At 39.3% G+C, this 18156-nt stretch overlaps 1 protein-coding gene across 1 annotated transcript in view; it reads left to right on the forward strand.

Moving 5' to 3' along the window:
- The window catches only part of CARD11 (caspase recruitment domain family member 11), a 121642-nt gene that overhangs the window by 31346 nt on the left and 72140 nt on the right, over positions 1-18156 (forward strand). The window lies entirely within an intron of this gene.

Here is an 18156-nt window from a genome sequence, read left to right on the forward strand (position 1 = left end):
AATTTCACCAGGAAGATAACTGCACTCTGTAGCAGTGGGAAGTGTGGAAAACCCTCATGTCAGGAAAGAGTTTGAATCACCATCGCTGGTTCTCGCTGTGAAGTGTGCAAGAGTGAGGGCATTGCAAGACTGATGTACTTACATTGAAGATTTGGGTATGCTATACACTGCAACTCGTTCAGATTATTACAGTTAAGTACTCAGTATTTCTAAAGTATAATTGTAAGGACTTTAAAAAGTCTAATTGTAAGGACTGTGGAGGGGTGGTGTTATTTTTTTTACCTTGACCAGGGGTTGAACACTCCCTTTCTGCTTTCAGTATAGCTCGAAGTTCAAAGCTGTTGATTTCCTTGCTCGATTCTTTTATGCATAGAAAACAAAACAAAATATATCAGCTGTAAAATATCAGCTGTGAAGGGATGATGCTTTCTAATGAGTGAATGGTTCAGATCATCTGCTCCTCTTTCTGTCCTCCAAACCTGCTTTTGTGAACCAATTTCAACTTGAGTGTTTTGCAATGGTACAGGTCATCTTTGGTTATTCAGATTTACAGGACATAAGCCAAATAGTGTGGAGAGCATATTGTGTAGAAATGAGCAGCATAAAGACGTCCAGTAGATGGGACTTCGATATATATGGCTCACATATCTTGTTTCTTAACTAAGCATTGAAAAACAGAGGTCTGAATTTTAAGCTGAACACCTGGAACTGGCCTCAAGTGTTTCTTTATATCCACATCAGTTATATGCTTTCTCCTCGCAGCTTCTCTCTCCAGGTTTCTCAGACACCCATGCTACCTTTCGTGGCTGGTCATTGGTAGCGTGATGTTAGCTGTACACAGAGATTTACAACAGGTTGACTAGCGCATGCAAAAGTAAATCCTTACTGCAAGAGATCTGCAGATTAAAGGCTTGAGCGGTGTCCATATTCTAAGTTTATAAAATTCAGAATAAGCATTGTATACTAAAAGTCTTGGAGTTGCATGCTGTGGTTTCCATGACTGGAATCAGTTTCTCGGTTTTCTCACTACATCCCTTCTCAGTCACGTACCCTCTGCGTGTTTGTTACATACCCTCCCTTTGCATGTAGCTTTCATGGCTTTATTATCCTGTGCGCGCAGCCTTCCATAGAACTTGGCCAGCTCTGGCTTCTTATGGGAGATCCTGGCTGAGAAGAATAGTGATAATGTGATGAGAATATACATATCACATTGCTTTGAGTGACTGTATGGCAATCACTTTTGCCAGGGGCTGATTGTGAGCACAGCTCTTGGTCTTTCCAGAGCAGGCTTGCTGATGGCTGACAGGGAGACTGCTGCCAACTGCAAATTTTGTGAACTAAAACAATTATTATGTTACAATGGACTGGAATTCTAATTGCAGCTAAATGCGTGTTTTCTGTGCTCTCCTTCTGCTCTGGCCTCGTCTCTTAATTCTTAAAGCGGGAGATAACGTGTACCGTTGATCCTTCTGAATTGTGCTGAGGGAGTAAAGCTGTGTATTGATGCATTTAACTTCTTTGACTGAATGATACGTTATAATAAGTGAACAATCCATGCTCCCTTTCATCTCCTTACATGCTAGGTTTTCATATTCGGCATGTGCGTTGGAGCATAGTGCATCACGTGAAATGGAATATTACAACCAACTTCTTCACATTTGGAGGGGGAAAGCCAAGTGGTGGGATTAGAATGGCTCCATCCCACAGGAAAGCTCTAACTGCCTTTAGTGCTCTGTGACAATGATATGTAGTGTCTGGATAGCGATTTTCACAATAGACTGATCTTGGTGGAGAGAAAAGCAGAAGAATAAATTCTAGATTGTAGTAAGTTATTCAAACAGAACAATTAGTCTTTTCTTCTCCAACATATAATAAAAAATAACAGAATTTTGTCTTTACCAAACCCTAAATGCAGAGTTCAGGGAGGGTAAAACAGCCAACTGACAGGTGAAAAGCAAAACACAAAGTCATGAGGAAATATTGAAACTGAACCAGTTCTCAGTTCATCCTTTAGAAAACAGCATTCTTTTTTTTTTTTTTTTTTCCCCCGCTGCTTTCAAGCATTAGGAGTCAAATGATAGTTGATTTGTTTTTCCCTAAGGAAGATGCCCTTTTCCTTGGAGGAAGCACCCTTCACGACATGCAGCTAAGAACTGGCAAAATTCACTCAACTGTTCTTTCCCCACTTCCCTTCTCGCATGGTATGGACCACATTCTCTATTACTGCATATACAGGGAAAAGCGATGTTGAATATTCCTATGCTTCTAATGTAATGTGAGAGTAAGAAACACTAAAAGTACCCGCCTTTGTTAGTTATTATTTTTTCCTAGTGCTTGCTAATTAAATCATTAAATTTTTATCTTCACTTAACCATGGATAAAGCCTTTTGAAACATTTAATTAGTATGCTGCGAGAGATAAATGTGAAACCAACAGCATTTATATGTGTGAATGACTAAGAAATAGAGAGAAAAAGAATGTATGAGAATGCATTTCCTTGCAATAAAGCTGGCTGTACTTCCAGACGGGCTATAGATAAAATTATATTGTAGTCAGTAGGTGCAGTTCCAATTGAGAGAGTAGCGCTCACGTGAGAATACCAATGCCTAACCCATAGATTTAGGTGCAAGTGTATTATAAATATGTTTTGCATTGCCGTATGTCATGGGTTTCCTTTAGTAGTGCGTGAGGGAAGTTACAGCCCCTCACCGAACTTGTGCACTTGAGTCAGGTGTTGTAGAGGGATTCTTTGTCATAAGCTAAAACAGTGCAATGGAGCTGAAAATCAAGACGATAGATTCTGTGTACAGCCCTAGGAGCTCTGCAGAAATGGTCTACTGTGCAGAAGGAAAATTTAGCATCATGATACAGTAGAAGGTTGTAGAGAGATGAGTTTATTGTCCAAGCTCAATTTAGGAGTGCCTTAGTCAAAGAAAGGAATTGTAATTTTGATCATAATATTTTTATGCCCTGTGCAATAATTTTACTTTCCATATCATATTTGTTCTGTGATTACTTCACCAGTTTTATGGGGTGGGGGGGGAAGCCTGGCAGTACAATTAGGCAGAAGAGAAACATTTCAGTCTTCTAAAAACATTTGCAAGACATTGAAAACAAGAGTAGCCGTTATTAATTGCACTGATATGTGATTCTGGGCTAATGTCTGATGCAGAAAACAAGTTTGTGCATGAACTTGGAGCGGAGCTCAAATCTGAGTGTGACAGGTCTCGAGTGGATACCAGACTGATGTAGATGGGAACTACTGCATCACGCAGGAGGCCCGTGGGAAATAGTCCCTAAGCAAAGCATATATTATTTTGTAGAAAGCTTTGGGAGACACTGTATGGCAATTTCCAACTCTATTCTGAGTACTGGGAGTCCAGCTTCTTTGGAATAATTTTGCTCAAGGAAGGAGGAAAGATGAAGAAAGGCTCATTAGTCTAGAGCTGCTTTTCTGTCTCCTCTCAAAGGGGAGTATTTTGGGTTTTTTTTTTTATTTTCCTTTTTAACTGCATCTCTGTTCTTTCCATAAATAAACTTCTTCCTGACTGTTTTGCTGACAGACTGGCCTCCTCCAGGCATTTCTCCTATGTCAAAAAAGTTGCAAGTGTTGTGCAGGAAATAACATTAAATTAGGATAAGAAGAAAAACACTTCTGTTTTCACTCTCCTTTTTCCTATCTAACCTAAACCCTGCTTTTGCTAAGATCTTATAAGCTCTGCAAATATCAAAACATCTTGCAAAACATCATTGCTGCTACTGTATGAGGTTATGGAAGTACTGTAATAGGGATGTGTGCCTGTCAGTTCTAACAATGCATAATGATACCGTGCTCTATTTCGAAATGGCAATGACAGCTATTAACCTATTCTGTTTGTTATAGGATAATAGTGGAGAGTAATCCCTTGATTTTGGTTAAGCTCCACGGAGGTTTAATGCTGCCCTGGAAGACAGAATCATTGGGTTCATTTAAAGGAAGTTACAAAAAATTTTTTGCCTACATCTGAACTCAGATTTGTAGTTGTGCTGTTTGGCCAAGATCTGAATTAACTGGTGATAAAGAGGGATCTTGCTTAGCTTTATTTGATCTGCACTTTTCAGAGTTCAGGCATTTCTTTTTTTTTTACTTTGGTGGAACTTGATTTGCATTCAGCTTTGAATTCTGTGTATCGTGATTCATCAGTGGCACTGTAACTCTGACCTAGCAAGACTGTCTTAGATGAAGCAAAAAAAAAACCTTGCCTACCTCTTTCATTTTTTTCATTCCATACTGGTTGTTAGTCAGGGATTTCCAACCGAACTCATTGTTCTTTCCATTGATCTGAAGGTAAATCATATGTTTTTCAAGCAAACTAGGGTTATATTGAATTTCCACTTTCATTCAGCCTTTCTTTTCTGAACCCCTATACAGTGGTATGAATCTGAGATTACTCGCTTTCGATTTAAAACACTTCTCCTGTGACAGGAAAAATACTGTACCTAAAATGAAGGCAGTTTTTCCTTCTTTGACTTATTGTGAGCTGCTGGGTTTGAGACTGGGCATCAGTAGACATGAATAGCTGTTGCATCAGCTCTGTGCATATTCTGGCTCGGCGTGGCACAGACGTGCTCTCTCAGCTCACCCAAGAGAGGTGACTAGAAGGGAGCCTGGGAACAGCAGAACACCCCCAGCCCCCAGCATGGCTCAGTGCTTCTGGATCCCAGCTGGTTCATTGTGCAGGCAGACTCGCCAACAAAGGATGCTCAGCGCACGATTGTCTGCAGTTCACCGTTTAGGCGTGTCCTACATTTCCCCCCTCCATCTATAGAATTAGCTGATGCCCCCAGTCGGGATACAGGACTGAACTGTACCAGTCAGAATTAAGGTCACCACTGTAGTCTGTTCCCATCACCCTGGAGGGGAAAGATGGGGACATGTTTCCAGAACTTCCAGAAAAAACTCTTCAGTATCCAAGTCTTCTTTATAACGGTTTTCTTTTGTTTCTATCTGAAACTTTTTCACACCTGCTCTTCACAAAGAGAATTTTTTAGCGTGAGGTAAGTTTAATTACCTTGCATCGGGCTGCTTGAAAATTCAAACTCAGAAATACCTAGATGGTATTTTCATCAGGTTCTTCTATATTCCTCCTCCCTCCAAAAATCCTTTGTTCCAAATAAAGGAGATTGGAATGATTAAAAAAAAAAAAGCCAAACAAGAAAATCCATTTGCAGTCCCCCTGAGATTTACCCTGCTTGTGCATTCTGTCATTGGTGTATTTATTCATATCGGAGTCAGAGGCTCACAATAGAGCGGCTAAATATCAGCACAACACAGCTGCAGACTCCAGCAGTATATATGCTCATTTATAAATTACAGATTCTATTCAGAGTTATATTTATGCACTACTACTGACTTAAATAGGGTTGTCTGAAAGTATTGAGGATAGAACCTGCCCCATTAAATCTTTCATAATTTTGAGACAGTTATCTTTTGATGACATGAATTTCCACACATATACCATGGAAGAAGCCATCATTATTAAAATAGCGATACAAAACACTGTTACGTGTTCTTTTTCAGCACATAGATAAAAATACTGTGCCTAAATTTGTTTTGTGATGTAGTTTATTTTTGGAGAATCACAGAAGTATCAAGAGAACTAGTTGCCCTTTCCTTATTTTCCCTAACTAAAGTAAACTCTTGGGATACAGCAGGCTTTTATTTCTGAAAGAGGAGCTTTGTGCTTGCCCAGCTGCCATCATATCTATTTGAGCACTATTCGGTTTCCTTTTGTCATCTTCCAGTAACAGCTTAACACGCAGAGCTGCTGCTCAGGATTCCTACCTAGGCTTTCCTGGAAGTATCATTGACAGCTGTCCCAAGATTTTCATTTATACCAGCCTAGACAAACGGAGAAGTCAGCCCCGTAGAGGAGCTAGGATGGAGTTGGTCAGACTGGCTGCAATGTCCTTGCAGTTCCTGGGTATTGGGAGCATTCTGAATCTCCGGCTGTTTCTAGGACGTGCTGCCAAGTATTTCTTCTGCTCTACAGGCAAGACCTGGTATTGATGGCAGATACTGGTGTTGTGCAACCGAGGACCTTGGGATGGAAGGAAGAACTAATTGTAGACGACCTTTTAATGCTATAAATTCTTACTTTCTTATGAGTGTTTCAAACGTGTAGATGGTTGCTGATATTCCTGAATAACTTCATGCTTTTCCCTAAGTTGACAACAGAATATTCTTACAAGTCAGCGGGAATAGGGTTTTCATGGTTCTTCTTAACCTTTGCTGACAGTGGCTCCTGACAGAGCAGTGGAGATGCAGTCATGGGATGTGCGTTCAGGCAGCCTTATGACTGCAATCGCACCATGAGAATGAAAAATGTTTTGCAAGTTTCCTGGTCTTTATCTTTTGGGAAGAAACTATTCCACTATCCAGCTGAGATGCTGAAGATTGCCCCCTCCAGAAAGAATAGTCTTCGAAGGATCAGCAGGCTCAACCAACTTGTTGAAGAAGGATTCGCACTGAAGTGAATCCTTCTTTTTTAATGGTTTTTGAGCTTACAGGTTACGTTGGGATGAGTAATATTGACACGAGTGATGTGAAAGTTTACAGAAACGTTCTCAAATTGCTAATTCTGGCTAAAACTGGATTATGCATATAGCAAGATTCTTCAACTTCAAGATCTTTAGAGGATGATAGGGATGGAGGAAAATCTACTAACTACTTGCTGTTGATGGGAAGATACCTGCCCCATTCCTCTACCTTGACAGATATGTCATATTTGAATTATTCACCTGTTTTGGTGACTTATTTTGCAATGAACTCAGAGCCATCACTGTGCAATTACCATTTTTTCTCTGCCTTCTTAAAGTACAAAAGCTCAATGTCTGCACTTTGCTTTGCATCAGGTAACTTTCTGAGGCTGATAAGGAAATAAAATTCCAGCCTCTCAAGCAGTTTTATCTATTTGCAAGTTCTGCAATTCCTTCCTCTCATCCCAGTGTGTCAGGCTGTTTTGTGAACAAGTGACTACCTAGTTTAAAAAAAAAAAAAATCTTAATATATAACTTTTGCAGAGCCTGTGTATATCTGTAGATCTTTGGTTTATTTAATATTTTCATTTCTTGCTCAGAATTAGGATTTTGCTGGTGATTTATTTATATGACAACAGGAAATGAGAAGGGGAGCGGTGTGAAAAATTTCCATAAAAACCTCATGCAGTTTTCTGTAGCATTCAGTAAAAGCACTTTTTTTCCTTTCTTTGCAAGTTTCATTTGTATTTCGTCACCAGGGAAAGCTGCCACTGATTTAATTTAAATATTTATACAGAATTGCAGTCTTAAGATATATGCACGCATTATGAGAGTCATACATTAAGGAAGTTTTGTCTCCAAATAAAGAGTGGGAAAGGTTGTGTCTACCAACATCAACTGATTCCGTCCTTGCTAATCAGCAGCACCTGCAGCGACTATGCCTTTCCACTAAAACCAAGTCCTTTGGTCAATGTTTGTTGTAATGAGAGGGAATAAATGCATCTTCCATTTGTTAGCAAAATTTACAAATTGCACAACACAGCAAAGAATAAGATGGGAAGTAGAGAGGTCTTGTTCTTCTTTTCACAATAAAGGAAGTAGTATTATAACTCCATGAACTGCAGTCTTAGTGTAGCCACCCGCAGAACTGCCTTGGTTGTGACAGGAACGGTGTACAAGACGTACCTTGCTTAAACTTCACTTCCCCGGAAATGCCTTGGCTGTGACTTCCTTAATTCTTCTTGGGTATTTTCTATCTTTATTTTCCTTTATTGTTTTACTAGCAATCCTGAGGTGACAAATTGTGGGATAACTCTCTGTTTGGCAGCCTGTCAGAGGAATGAGATTCTGAGTGGAAAGAACCTTGCAGCTTGGCTGGGGGCAGGATTAGATGGCTCTGTGTGGATTTGTACAAGTATCAATGTGGAGAAGTGAGAAAGAGAGAGGTAAAAAGCCCGGTAACACCTACTTCATTCTGTTATCTACCCTGACTCAACTTATTCTTGCCTCATCCTTCTACTGGTGTTGGCTTGGGCAGCATGCAGAGTGTTATACCAGCTTCATCACTGAGGCAAAAGCAATCCAGAGTTTATAGGAAAAGAAAATGAAATCTTTTCCGTTGCACATCCTTCCATCTATTACCATGCCAGCATATTGAGAATTCTGTGGTTAAACTGAAAAAGTACACCTTGATGTGGGGACGTCTTCATCCCTTTTCTGAGAAAGGAAGACAACTGTTTCTGCCCATTTCTCCTTTGAACAAAGCCTGCTTTTTGCTTTGATGAGTTCACTGCTGTACAGCCTAGGCAACTTCCAGAAGGTTTCTGGCGTGGAAATGAAATCCCATGGTATAGAGCAGCTTCCTTCACGGTGCGGGGGTTAGAGCCTCATGTTTGCTTGAACATTTTGTAGGAGGCTGCTTCAGGAATAGCGTGCTTGGGCTAAAGGCTATAAATGCATCCTAAAATCAGCATTTTGATTGTTTGCCGCGTGTATTCGTACAATAACCCTTTCCACTGGAGATGGGAATTTCATCATGCAGTGGCTGGAATAGTTTACTAGTTTCTAAGTGAACAGGCTGCAGTAAACAAATGTCTGATTAGGTGATGGCTGCAGAAATTTAGCTGTACATCGTGTAATTTTTAAATACCCCATAAATAAGATGATTTTTTTTCTTTCAGCCTCTAGCTTTCTGAAATCTCTTATCAAACTGTAACAGCATAATCTCTTTCCAGAAAGTCAAAATAAGCAGAGCAAGGTTATTGTATCTGAAATCCAAGCATCTTTTTCATTAGTGGGATTTCACAATAGGTGGAAGAGAGTTATTAGATCTAGAGTGATTCCTCCCACTTCACCAAGAATTCCAAAAGGTGCAGAATGGCACTAAGCTTTAAATTCAGGTGTATGCACTGACATGCATAAAATGTATAATACATATGTTGGAATGCATGGGATTTGAATGTTTGTCGTTAACGTGTGCTAACTATGAATGGAGTTCATGGCATCTCAGCTCCTGGTAGTCTTTTGAGAGCATGCTGCATGCATAGGCATTTCCTTATTGCTGTACTTGTGCCACTGAGGTAGTCAACACACCTCTTCAGTAATTGTTCCTCCTAAAGCACCACACTTACATACCATGGAGATATTCTGTAACGTTACAACTCTTTAAAACAGATGCGATTGTCCTGTTCCTACTATTAATGTTAGATAAAGAGAAAGCAATCCTGTGTGGGTGACTTTATCAGAATCAAAAGACGTACATAGTTCATCCCACCGAAAGTAAGTAGGATGGTTGAGTAGACACAGAATTCAGACACGTTTGGAAAGAAAAAGGGAAATAGTGTAAGTTATTTCAAAATAAATAATATAAACACTGTCTTGCCGTGCAGTTTTGTATCTGACAATATTTAGATTTTACATTACTGGCTAATGATAGTGAAAAGGAAGCATTGAGTACATGTGAAAATAGTTTGAATGTCAAGGAGTATTTTCCATCCCTTGTTCATCTGCCGGCATACTGTGTTTATAATAAATCATTAGTGCCATTCAAATGTAAGTATTTTCTGAATCTTCTTTTCAAGCGGTAGAAAACAGGGATTGACGGGAAGCTGTTCTAAATTGCAATGTAAATGTAAATCCCAAACCTCCTTCCTAGACTTCCATTTCTGAGCATGTAACCAAATAAGTAACTTATTTCCTTAACCTATAACCCCTGCACATTTGTAATGCTTACTTTTGTAAATGATTATAATGTAGCTATGCTTCCCAATATTAAATGTTATATGAAATAAGTTGCATCTGCATTTCTCTTTTTAATTCCTTTACAATATTTTTAGATGGATACTGTTTTTAAGAACTTTGCTTGATAACTACGTTCATTAGTGTATGCTGCTGTGATATCTATTTTATAGCGTAATTATATTCTCTTTGAGTTCGTACTTATCACCACTGCAAGTGTATTTCCACAGTTCCTCCATACATGGTTTTTTTTTTTCCTTATGCTTCTTAAGGCATGCGCCTATCCTGACTATAGAACTGCATTGTTAAGCAGATGATATCACCTAAATTGAGCTTGGCCTGTGTAAGTATTTTAACAGATAAAAGAAATAACACATTCATTTAGCAGGATGGATCTATTGCTGCCACTCACCACAACTTCGCTTGAAATTGCGGTCATTCAGCAGTAAGAGTGGGAGTAAATAGAGGCAATCAGGATATCAAGGTTTCTGGGCAGCCTGTAACCTGTGAGGTTTTGACTGTGAGGTTAAAGCTATGCAAAACTCTTTACCCTCACAGTGAAATTCAGATGCTTGCTTACCTAAAAATTCTGCAGTGCCTTGAAGGAATTATTTCATCAGACCCTCAGCATTACCAGTAAATGGTAGTGGATAAGTCCTTCAGAAAAAATAATTATAAAAGTTCACCTCCAGCTCCACAAGTGAAGTTGTGCTTTCTTTAAATTTCATTTGCTAAACTGGTAGTATAGATGCATTCTTGACTCCAGGGCCATTAGATGGCACACTTGGGCTATGGGTTTGGCAGGGCATGCCATGAAATTGCTTGTGGGACCCGAAGTACAACTGATTAATCACACATCTTTTAATTTCTAGGGAATGAAGCGAGGAGAATGCAATAAAATGGCATTTAGACATGAGGCACTGTAAATATTCCATCAGCTGGAAACCAATGAGCTTTCTGTGCCTTTCTTTTTAGGGCGTTAGCAAAGTAATGTCTCCAGAAACCTTATACTGCGTGTATGGATTTCATTACTGCCTTAGTTGGATTCTCAGGTGTACTGAAGTGCACAATTTGTGGTGAAAACAGGGTGAGTTAGATGGATACATACTTGTGAAGATCTCCAAATGCTTAGAAAAGGGCTGTTGGTTTTGCTGTTTAAAAAACCAAGGACTTAATTATTTAAATTTTCTCCAGTTAGAAAGTTTATTTTTGGTATGGCTGTGCCATAGGAGTAGATAAACTGGAAAAATGTATCCTTAGGATTATATAGCGCTGTGTAGAGTGTTGAGTATTTCTAAAGTTTGTGGAATTCGAGTAGGACAATATCTAAGGTGAAGAAACTGAGAAATTAGTTCAGGATAATGTTTTACTTGTATCTGTGAAACCTTTTGGCCAATGCCACCCCAATTGCTAATGATTTTTGGAGATCCAACTCATGTTAAATTTCTTTTTCCTGTTCTCATGAGCTTCCTTTAGTTGACTTGACAGTTTCTTTATTCCAATGGGATATAGCTGTCATGTGAAGTTCTAATTATGGGTAAGTTAAATGTCATTATTACTTATTCATTTTAGGCAAAGAATGTACATAGAGGCAGTTTGTGTAACTCTGCTTTCAGATAGCTAAAGTAAAGCCAGAGGAGAACAGTTCTGAACACCAGGACAGACCTCTGGGATTTCACAAGCATGTAGATTTTTTATTCTCTAAGCAATGCTGCACCAATACAAAAGCAGAGTTCTGGGACAACATCTTCTTTGTATCTTGCATCTTTTTGGTTACAATACTTTGCACTAGTTGGAATTTGTTCCCATTTTCCATTAATAATAGAATGAGGTGCAGAAATGCCATCTGAAGAACCCAATGTGTTGCTGACTGTTGGCCCGGGGTGATTCCTAATGCAATCAATGGAAGTGTGTGCGTTCCTGCAATGTCTGGTGGAGCATCTATTTTCATTGGAATGAGAAAGAAGTCCAAAAGCTTTAGTTTTTTAAAAAAATCTAGGGGAAGAGGCCATCCATAATTAGGAAAATCACTGCGGGCACACTTCACTCTGCCCACCCCCAGCCCTCGCGATGCCAGAATCCATTTAGCTTTCCTCTGGCTTAGTTTTAAGTAGCTATTTTCCATTATATGGCCATAGAGTATCTAGAGCAATGGGGTTGAACCCAGATGTGACTTGTAGTGCTACCGTGTTAAATAAATAAAACAAATAAAAATAAAATAAAAAGTCCATCCTAGCATATGTGCATGACTATGACTCTGAGTTTCCTTTTTGTCTGGAGAGAGAAGCCAGAGTCACTGAGATTCCTGCATTTGGCCACAGCTCTTGATTTAGAACTTTACATCATCTGAAATTCCTTTTGGATATGATTGCACACACATTCTCGCTCACGTGCATTCCAATGGAAGAATTCGATGCTCTGCTTGTATGGACCTTTGAATATTTATTTACATTGAAAATTTCCCAGGTTTGGGTGGATGTTTGTGCCTGGCAAGGAATGAATGGTCTTGCAGTTGTATGATGAACAGGATTAGTTAGCATAGAAGTTGTTTTATGTTTTCAAATTCTTCTGGCAGTAAGAATCAGTTTCCAGGGAATATCTTGATGGGGAGTGTAAACAAACAATAAGTATACAAATAGCTTGGCATTGCTTTTCATTGGAGAGGGAAGACTTTTAATTTATCATCAGGTTACAGCTACTAATTTAAAGCTCTTAAAACATTTAGAAGGAGTTCTTTGAAGTATTAAAATACTTGAAGAAATAAGCCTAGAAGGTGGTGGGTTTACTAAGTCACCATTCATAGTCTCTGAGATGCTGCTTCTCTCATTAGAAATAAGTATTGGAGCTAAAGGGGTACTGGCTGAACTAAGGCAAGGATCAATAAGAACGAGAACAGCGTGCAAATGATAAGAGTTTCCATCTAGCTGCTCCTCTTTTTAATTTCCCTACTGCAAGTAGCCTCTGTAAGAAAGGTAACGGTCCAGCAGTGAACTATACTATAAACTTGAAAAAGATGAATGATTCTTGTAATTTCTGTCATAAATCTGCCATGCACAGAAACAGGGTGGAATTCAAGCTCGATTTAAATGATGAATCTGCAGGAGTGCCACATGTTTGGATTTTGGTGTGTTGACAAAGGGCCTATGGGTTGAATAAGAGGCAAACCACAGATGTCAGTCCCACAATATGCTGAAAAACATAAGAGTTAAGAAGAACTTTAGGACTGAAAGAGGAGTGAGTGCTCCAGAAGAAACACATTGCACACTGGTTTGCTGGAAAGGTGAGCGGTACTGCTTAAGATACGTTAGCAGAGTTGACGAAGCCGGGACTTAGATGAGTTTCAAATCACGAGTAAGGAGTTCTAGCAGATCCTCTGAGGACTAACCACATTTTCTAACACTACAACATAAGCCATCGTGTGAAAAGCACTTGAAGCTCTTAATTCCAAAAGAGAGAAATTTTACCTTTTACTCTATTGGTATGAGAAAAGGAAGAACATTAACTAATTGGTATGCAAATAGTGATTGATCCTGACCCAGTTTTTAGCTGCCACTTGTCATCCTCTCAGACAATTGAGCCATTATTCCAGTTCACATAGCTAATATTTACACAACCTGGGATGACAGCACGAGAGAAGTTCACTCAGGAGCTCTTGCCCTCCCCATCCCCTTGCGTTTTACTTATAGCCTCTTTACCCTTCGGCACCTTTGCTACCAAAACATTTCATGTGGGCCTTTCACCCTTCATATGGTCAATGGGACACTTAATTTCATATGGACTCAACAGCCTACATGCTAAAGACATGCCGAATATTGTAGCTGTGGAAAAACAGCTTTCTACTGAATAGTAATTGTCACAAAGTGCTGGCTTCTGGTGTGTTACAGGACAGCACAGCTGAGAACACTGGATTTAGGTTCTTTCTAGGAGAAGATAAGATCTCAGAGATGTAGATATTAGTGAGAAGATGATTTATGCTGTATGAGCTTCATTACTCAATAGGGTGCTGATTATTTTGATCACCCCTGTGAAATTCTCTAGCAGTATGAAGGTACCTCAGTGCCAACAGAAATTTAACAGCCTTTTTTTTGTTCTGCCAATGCATATTTTAGCGGATATCGTGATGAAGGATGATACATCGACAAAAGCAACTCTGTCTGCGATGTAAGTGTTCTGCAATCAGTGGACTGAGAGCGGGGATTAATCTTGCCTGCTCTTTCTAGGTGGTGAAATCCCCTCGGCACTCCGTGTGCGTGCTGAGGATGGGGCAATGAGCTGCAGTGTGAGCAGTGCCGCAGCTCTGCGCCAGCACAGGCAGAGCAGGAGCTGCCTGCTCAGAGCTGGGGGTTAAGAACTGCCTGACTTGAACATACGCAGCTCTGAATATGACATATTTGTGTGTCACATTTCGTTCAGCGTGGAAAGAAGGAGGCTTTAGTTCAGTGATATGTTTCTGTGGCATATGCCATGGCATTGTTCCACGAATGCTATCACCACCAACGTGTTACAAAAATAGTGACTTTCAAAGCTCTATAACTGCTCACAAGAAGCCTGAAGCTCTCATAACGATTAAAAGAGATTTGTAAAGGAAAACCGTACTCTTACGTTATATTTGGAAGAAGTCAGCATTGTGCAGCTCCTGCTCTGCATGTTCATTTCAACTTCTAGCTTGTTCCAACAGTTCCTCCTGGTGCTTTTGCTTCTGGATGTGGTGTTGCTGCATTACTGAAACATTATGCAGGTCTACATAGTACAGCATCATCTTGTCCTGTATTGCAACACGGTCAGTCTTCCAACAGGACAAGTTATAGAAGTAATTCCTTCTTTGCTATTAGTTCTTGGCGTCTGTGCACATGCACACAAACACACAGTTTCTGTGTGTTTTGTATTTTACGTGCTGTCACTGTTCGTGATGTGCATCTTTGGGCATTGTTAACATTAGCTTATTAAAAAATCATCCATAAAGAAGACAACTATATTTGTAACAACAAAAGTGTGTGCAGCAATCACGTACATAATATTCAACTAATGAACAAAAATGCCTGCAGTGATATCCAATAGCAGAATAGCTGTTGCTCTTTCTGTCTGTGTTGAAGTGGCAGAGGGAAAATGGTGATGAAGATAAGGATAAAGACTAGTGGCTGTGTGGCATTCCTGATGCACTGCTAGGGGGCTGATAACAGGCTTGGTTTTAGAATTAGTGAGAGAGTCTATAAATCAGACAAGTGCTTGGAAATTCTGATCTTATATGTTTGGCTTCTGGGATTTATTTTTGTTTGTTTGTTTTCTATTGATTCACACACGGTTAATGGCTTGCTGGAATTTACTCTTAGTCTGCTGCAGGATGTAGGGATATAGTCTAAGGGAGATACCTCCTCTTTTCAAATCCCAGAGTTGCTGGAGGTTAAAACCTTGTGAAAAATGTGCAATAAAGGAGAGTTAGGAACAAATTGCCCTCAATTTTCTGATCCCAGTCACCTAACATAGGTCCAGGTTATAAAAATTGAATGCCTCCTGTCACATGGGAGGATTATTACCCGTGGATGGGAATGGTTGCTGTCGCTGCCTTACCTATAAATTCATTTTCCACATTTGAATCACTTTGTGTTAGCAAATGAAAATTAAGTGTTTGTACTGACCATAGACATTTTCTGTTGTGTAGTCTACATAATAATTCTGTGAATAACTTGAGAGAAAACTTTACTCCCCCATTTGGAAATCTTATCTTCATTCTCTTTGCCTTTGGTCATTATGTGCATTCTTAAGGAACACAAATTTTTGTCTTCCTCTTTTCACTTCTGAGTCTCTTCCAGTTCATAAGAGGAAAGTGCTTAGATCTGAGATGTTTTTCTTTTCTGTTTTCAGATATTTTAAAGTAAACCTCACACTTCTTCTGGTCAGAGATTCGTTACTCTTGTACTAAAGGAAATGGGATTTAAAGATATACTCAAATTAACAACTTGATTACATTTGCTCAGCCATTACCTTAGTAAGAACCATCTACCCTTCAGTAAGACAGAAGGACTGTAGAATTAAATACAGTAAATGGTACTTTTCAATAGTTTCTTAAAAAGCTGGAGTTATGTTCTTCAGAACTTCAGTGAGAGCAGAGCATCTGATTCCCTTAGTTGCCTTTGAAATCCATACTAATGTGGATAAGGGGCAATCATAGATTCATGGAATGGTTTGGGTTGCAAGGGACCTTAAAAATCATCCAATTCCAAGCTCGCTGTCATGGACAAGGACACCTTCCACTGGATCAGGGTGCTCAAAGCCTCATCCAACTTGGTCTTAAACCAGAGCATCCACGACTCCTCTGGGCAACGTGTCCCACTGCCCCACCACTCTCAGAGGAAAAAAAATCTTCCTAATACACACCTTGAAATGAATCAGGGATGCAAAGGCAACCTCAGCTGTGTCATTCTTGGGCTATGAGTTTTACAACCCTGTTTTTCTTGTGCTAGCTTGGGGAATGGAGTATTATTCATTGCGGTGTTGCACGCATTACAGCTCCAGAAAAAGCCCTCGTAATTCCTGTGTATGCCATTATATACCTAAATTAGCATTCATCCTGAAGTTGTGCTCATTGATCGCAAAATGTTGTGTACAAGAATATCAGAACTTTCCAGAAATACTTGAAGAGGAGTCACAGCAGTGAAAATCAGCAAACTTGGGTGTGTCTGGGGTAGGTTATTGAGGAAGCAGAGTAAACAGATGCAGTAGCCCTAAGAGACTGATAACTGCACAGCAGTTGTACCAATATTTTGTCTGAAATACAAAGCAGCTCAGGTTTGAATTGCAGAGCTGTAATTTATGCTTTGGCTTCTGTTGATTACACAATCCACTGGATTCCCTCTCCTGTTGTTTATGATGCCATCAGAAGCTCCGACGGAATACACAGCACCTTTTATTATGTGATTGTACACACACATGCATTTTTTATGCTGAGTATAAAATTAAGAGTGAAATTGAGGTCCAACCTGAAAATGATTTAAATTCCTGTGAAAATAATGGTTCATACGAAGAATACGTTATTAGAGTTGAACTGTTCGGTGTCTGTAGACTCAAACATATACTTTGAGAATAACGGCAGCTATGAATGATTGTAATAGTTCTTTACTTGTCATCTAAAATGTAAAAAAAAAACAAACACAAAAATCACATTTCTTGAACCAAGCATGGGGAAGAAGATTTTAGGGAGGGAAAGGTGGGATGGAACCGTGTGGTTTTTGAGTGCATCATCTTGGAGGGGAACTGCTCATCCAGCCGTGGACTAGAGTAACTGCTGCTATCTAAATGTGTTAATGTGACATTCATCAGTCCTGGGATCTAGGCAAGCGTGGTTCTGAGGAACAGTTTCAGCGGTCGCATAGCTTATGAGATCTGCAAACCTCCCCATGTACGTGACAACCAGTCACACTAACTTATATTTGGTCTACACCACAGCATTAAACTGAAGATTTTGAAAATGCTGATTCCGGATCATCTCCAATGGGGATGAACTGCACATTTTGAGATCCTGTACTATACAAAACGGAAGATTTTTACATCTGTCAGTGGTTCAGCATTAGGATACCCACTACAGACATTTAAATAGCGTTGTTTGATTAAGAAATTAACTATATACCAGGAAAATAGTTTGTGGTTTTTTTTTAATGGGCATTTCTGATTAGATAAACAAACAGTAGTATGGAATCCCTTCATGCCTTACCAGATAGAAATATGACTATTGGTGATACCTCAGTAGTTGTGAGGGTGAAGTATAAGGAGTTTGCTTGCTCATATGATGGCAGAAATATGAAAATGCATGTGTTGATCATCAGAAGTACAACCAAAACTGCCGGTGATCAGCACTACCTTTGTTTTTCACAGCTTTTGTCACTTTTAAGTTACATTTATAATGATGCTTTAACATAGTTTTCCAAAAGTAATAGAATCATGGAGAAGAAATTATACCATATGTCACATAAACCTGGATGTAAGAGGTACAATACTGCAGTAATGGGACTTCCAACCTGCTGGGATGCCTTTGTAAATGGAAATTGATTTTCTCAAGGATTCTTCACTGGGTGAAATAAATTGAATATAAATTTATTTTTACCAGTTTAAAAACCTCTTTGTTAAAATAAGAACAGTGATATAGAGACACGTTCCAATAAATTAAAGCAAGATAAATTATATCCCGCAGCTTGCTGAATACCTCAACTTACTCGGTTTTTCAAAATCTGAAGACTACAATAGAGGCCTCACAGGAAGACAGCCTGCGGAGGGCACCAAGATGCTTTGACCCGATATAGATTATTTTAGCTTTGATTATGTAGCCATATGTCTAGGCTCTTTTTTCCTCTTTTGCTTTATGCTTTTAATTTGATAGGATTCTTCTTGTGAATATTGGAGCGGGAG

This window comes from Cuculus canorus, chromosome 15 (genome assembly GCF_017976375.1).
Source record: "Cuculus canorus isolate bCucCan1 chromosome 15, bCucCan1.pri, whole genome shotgun sequence".
Taxonomy (NCBI): Eukaryota; Metazoa; Chordata; class Aves; order Cuculiformes; family Cuculidae; genus Cuculus; species Cuculus canorus.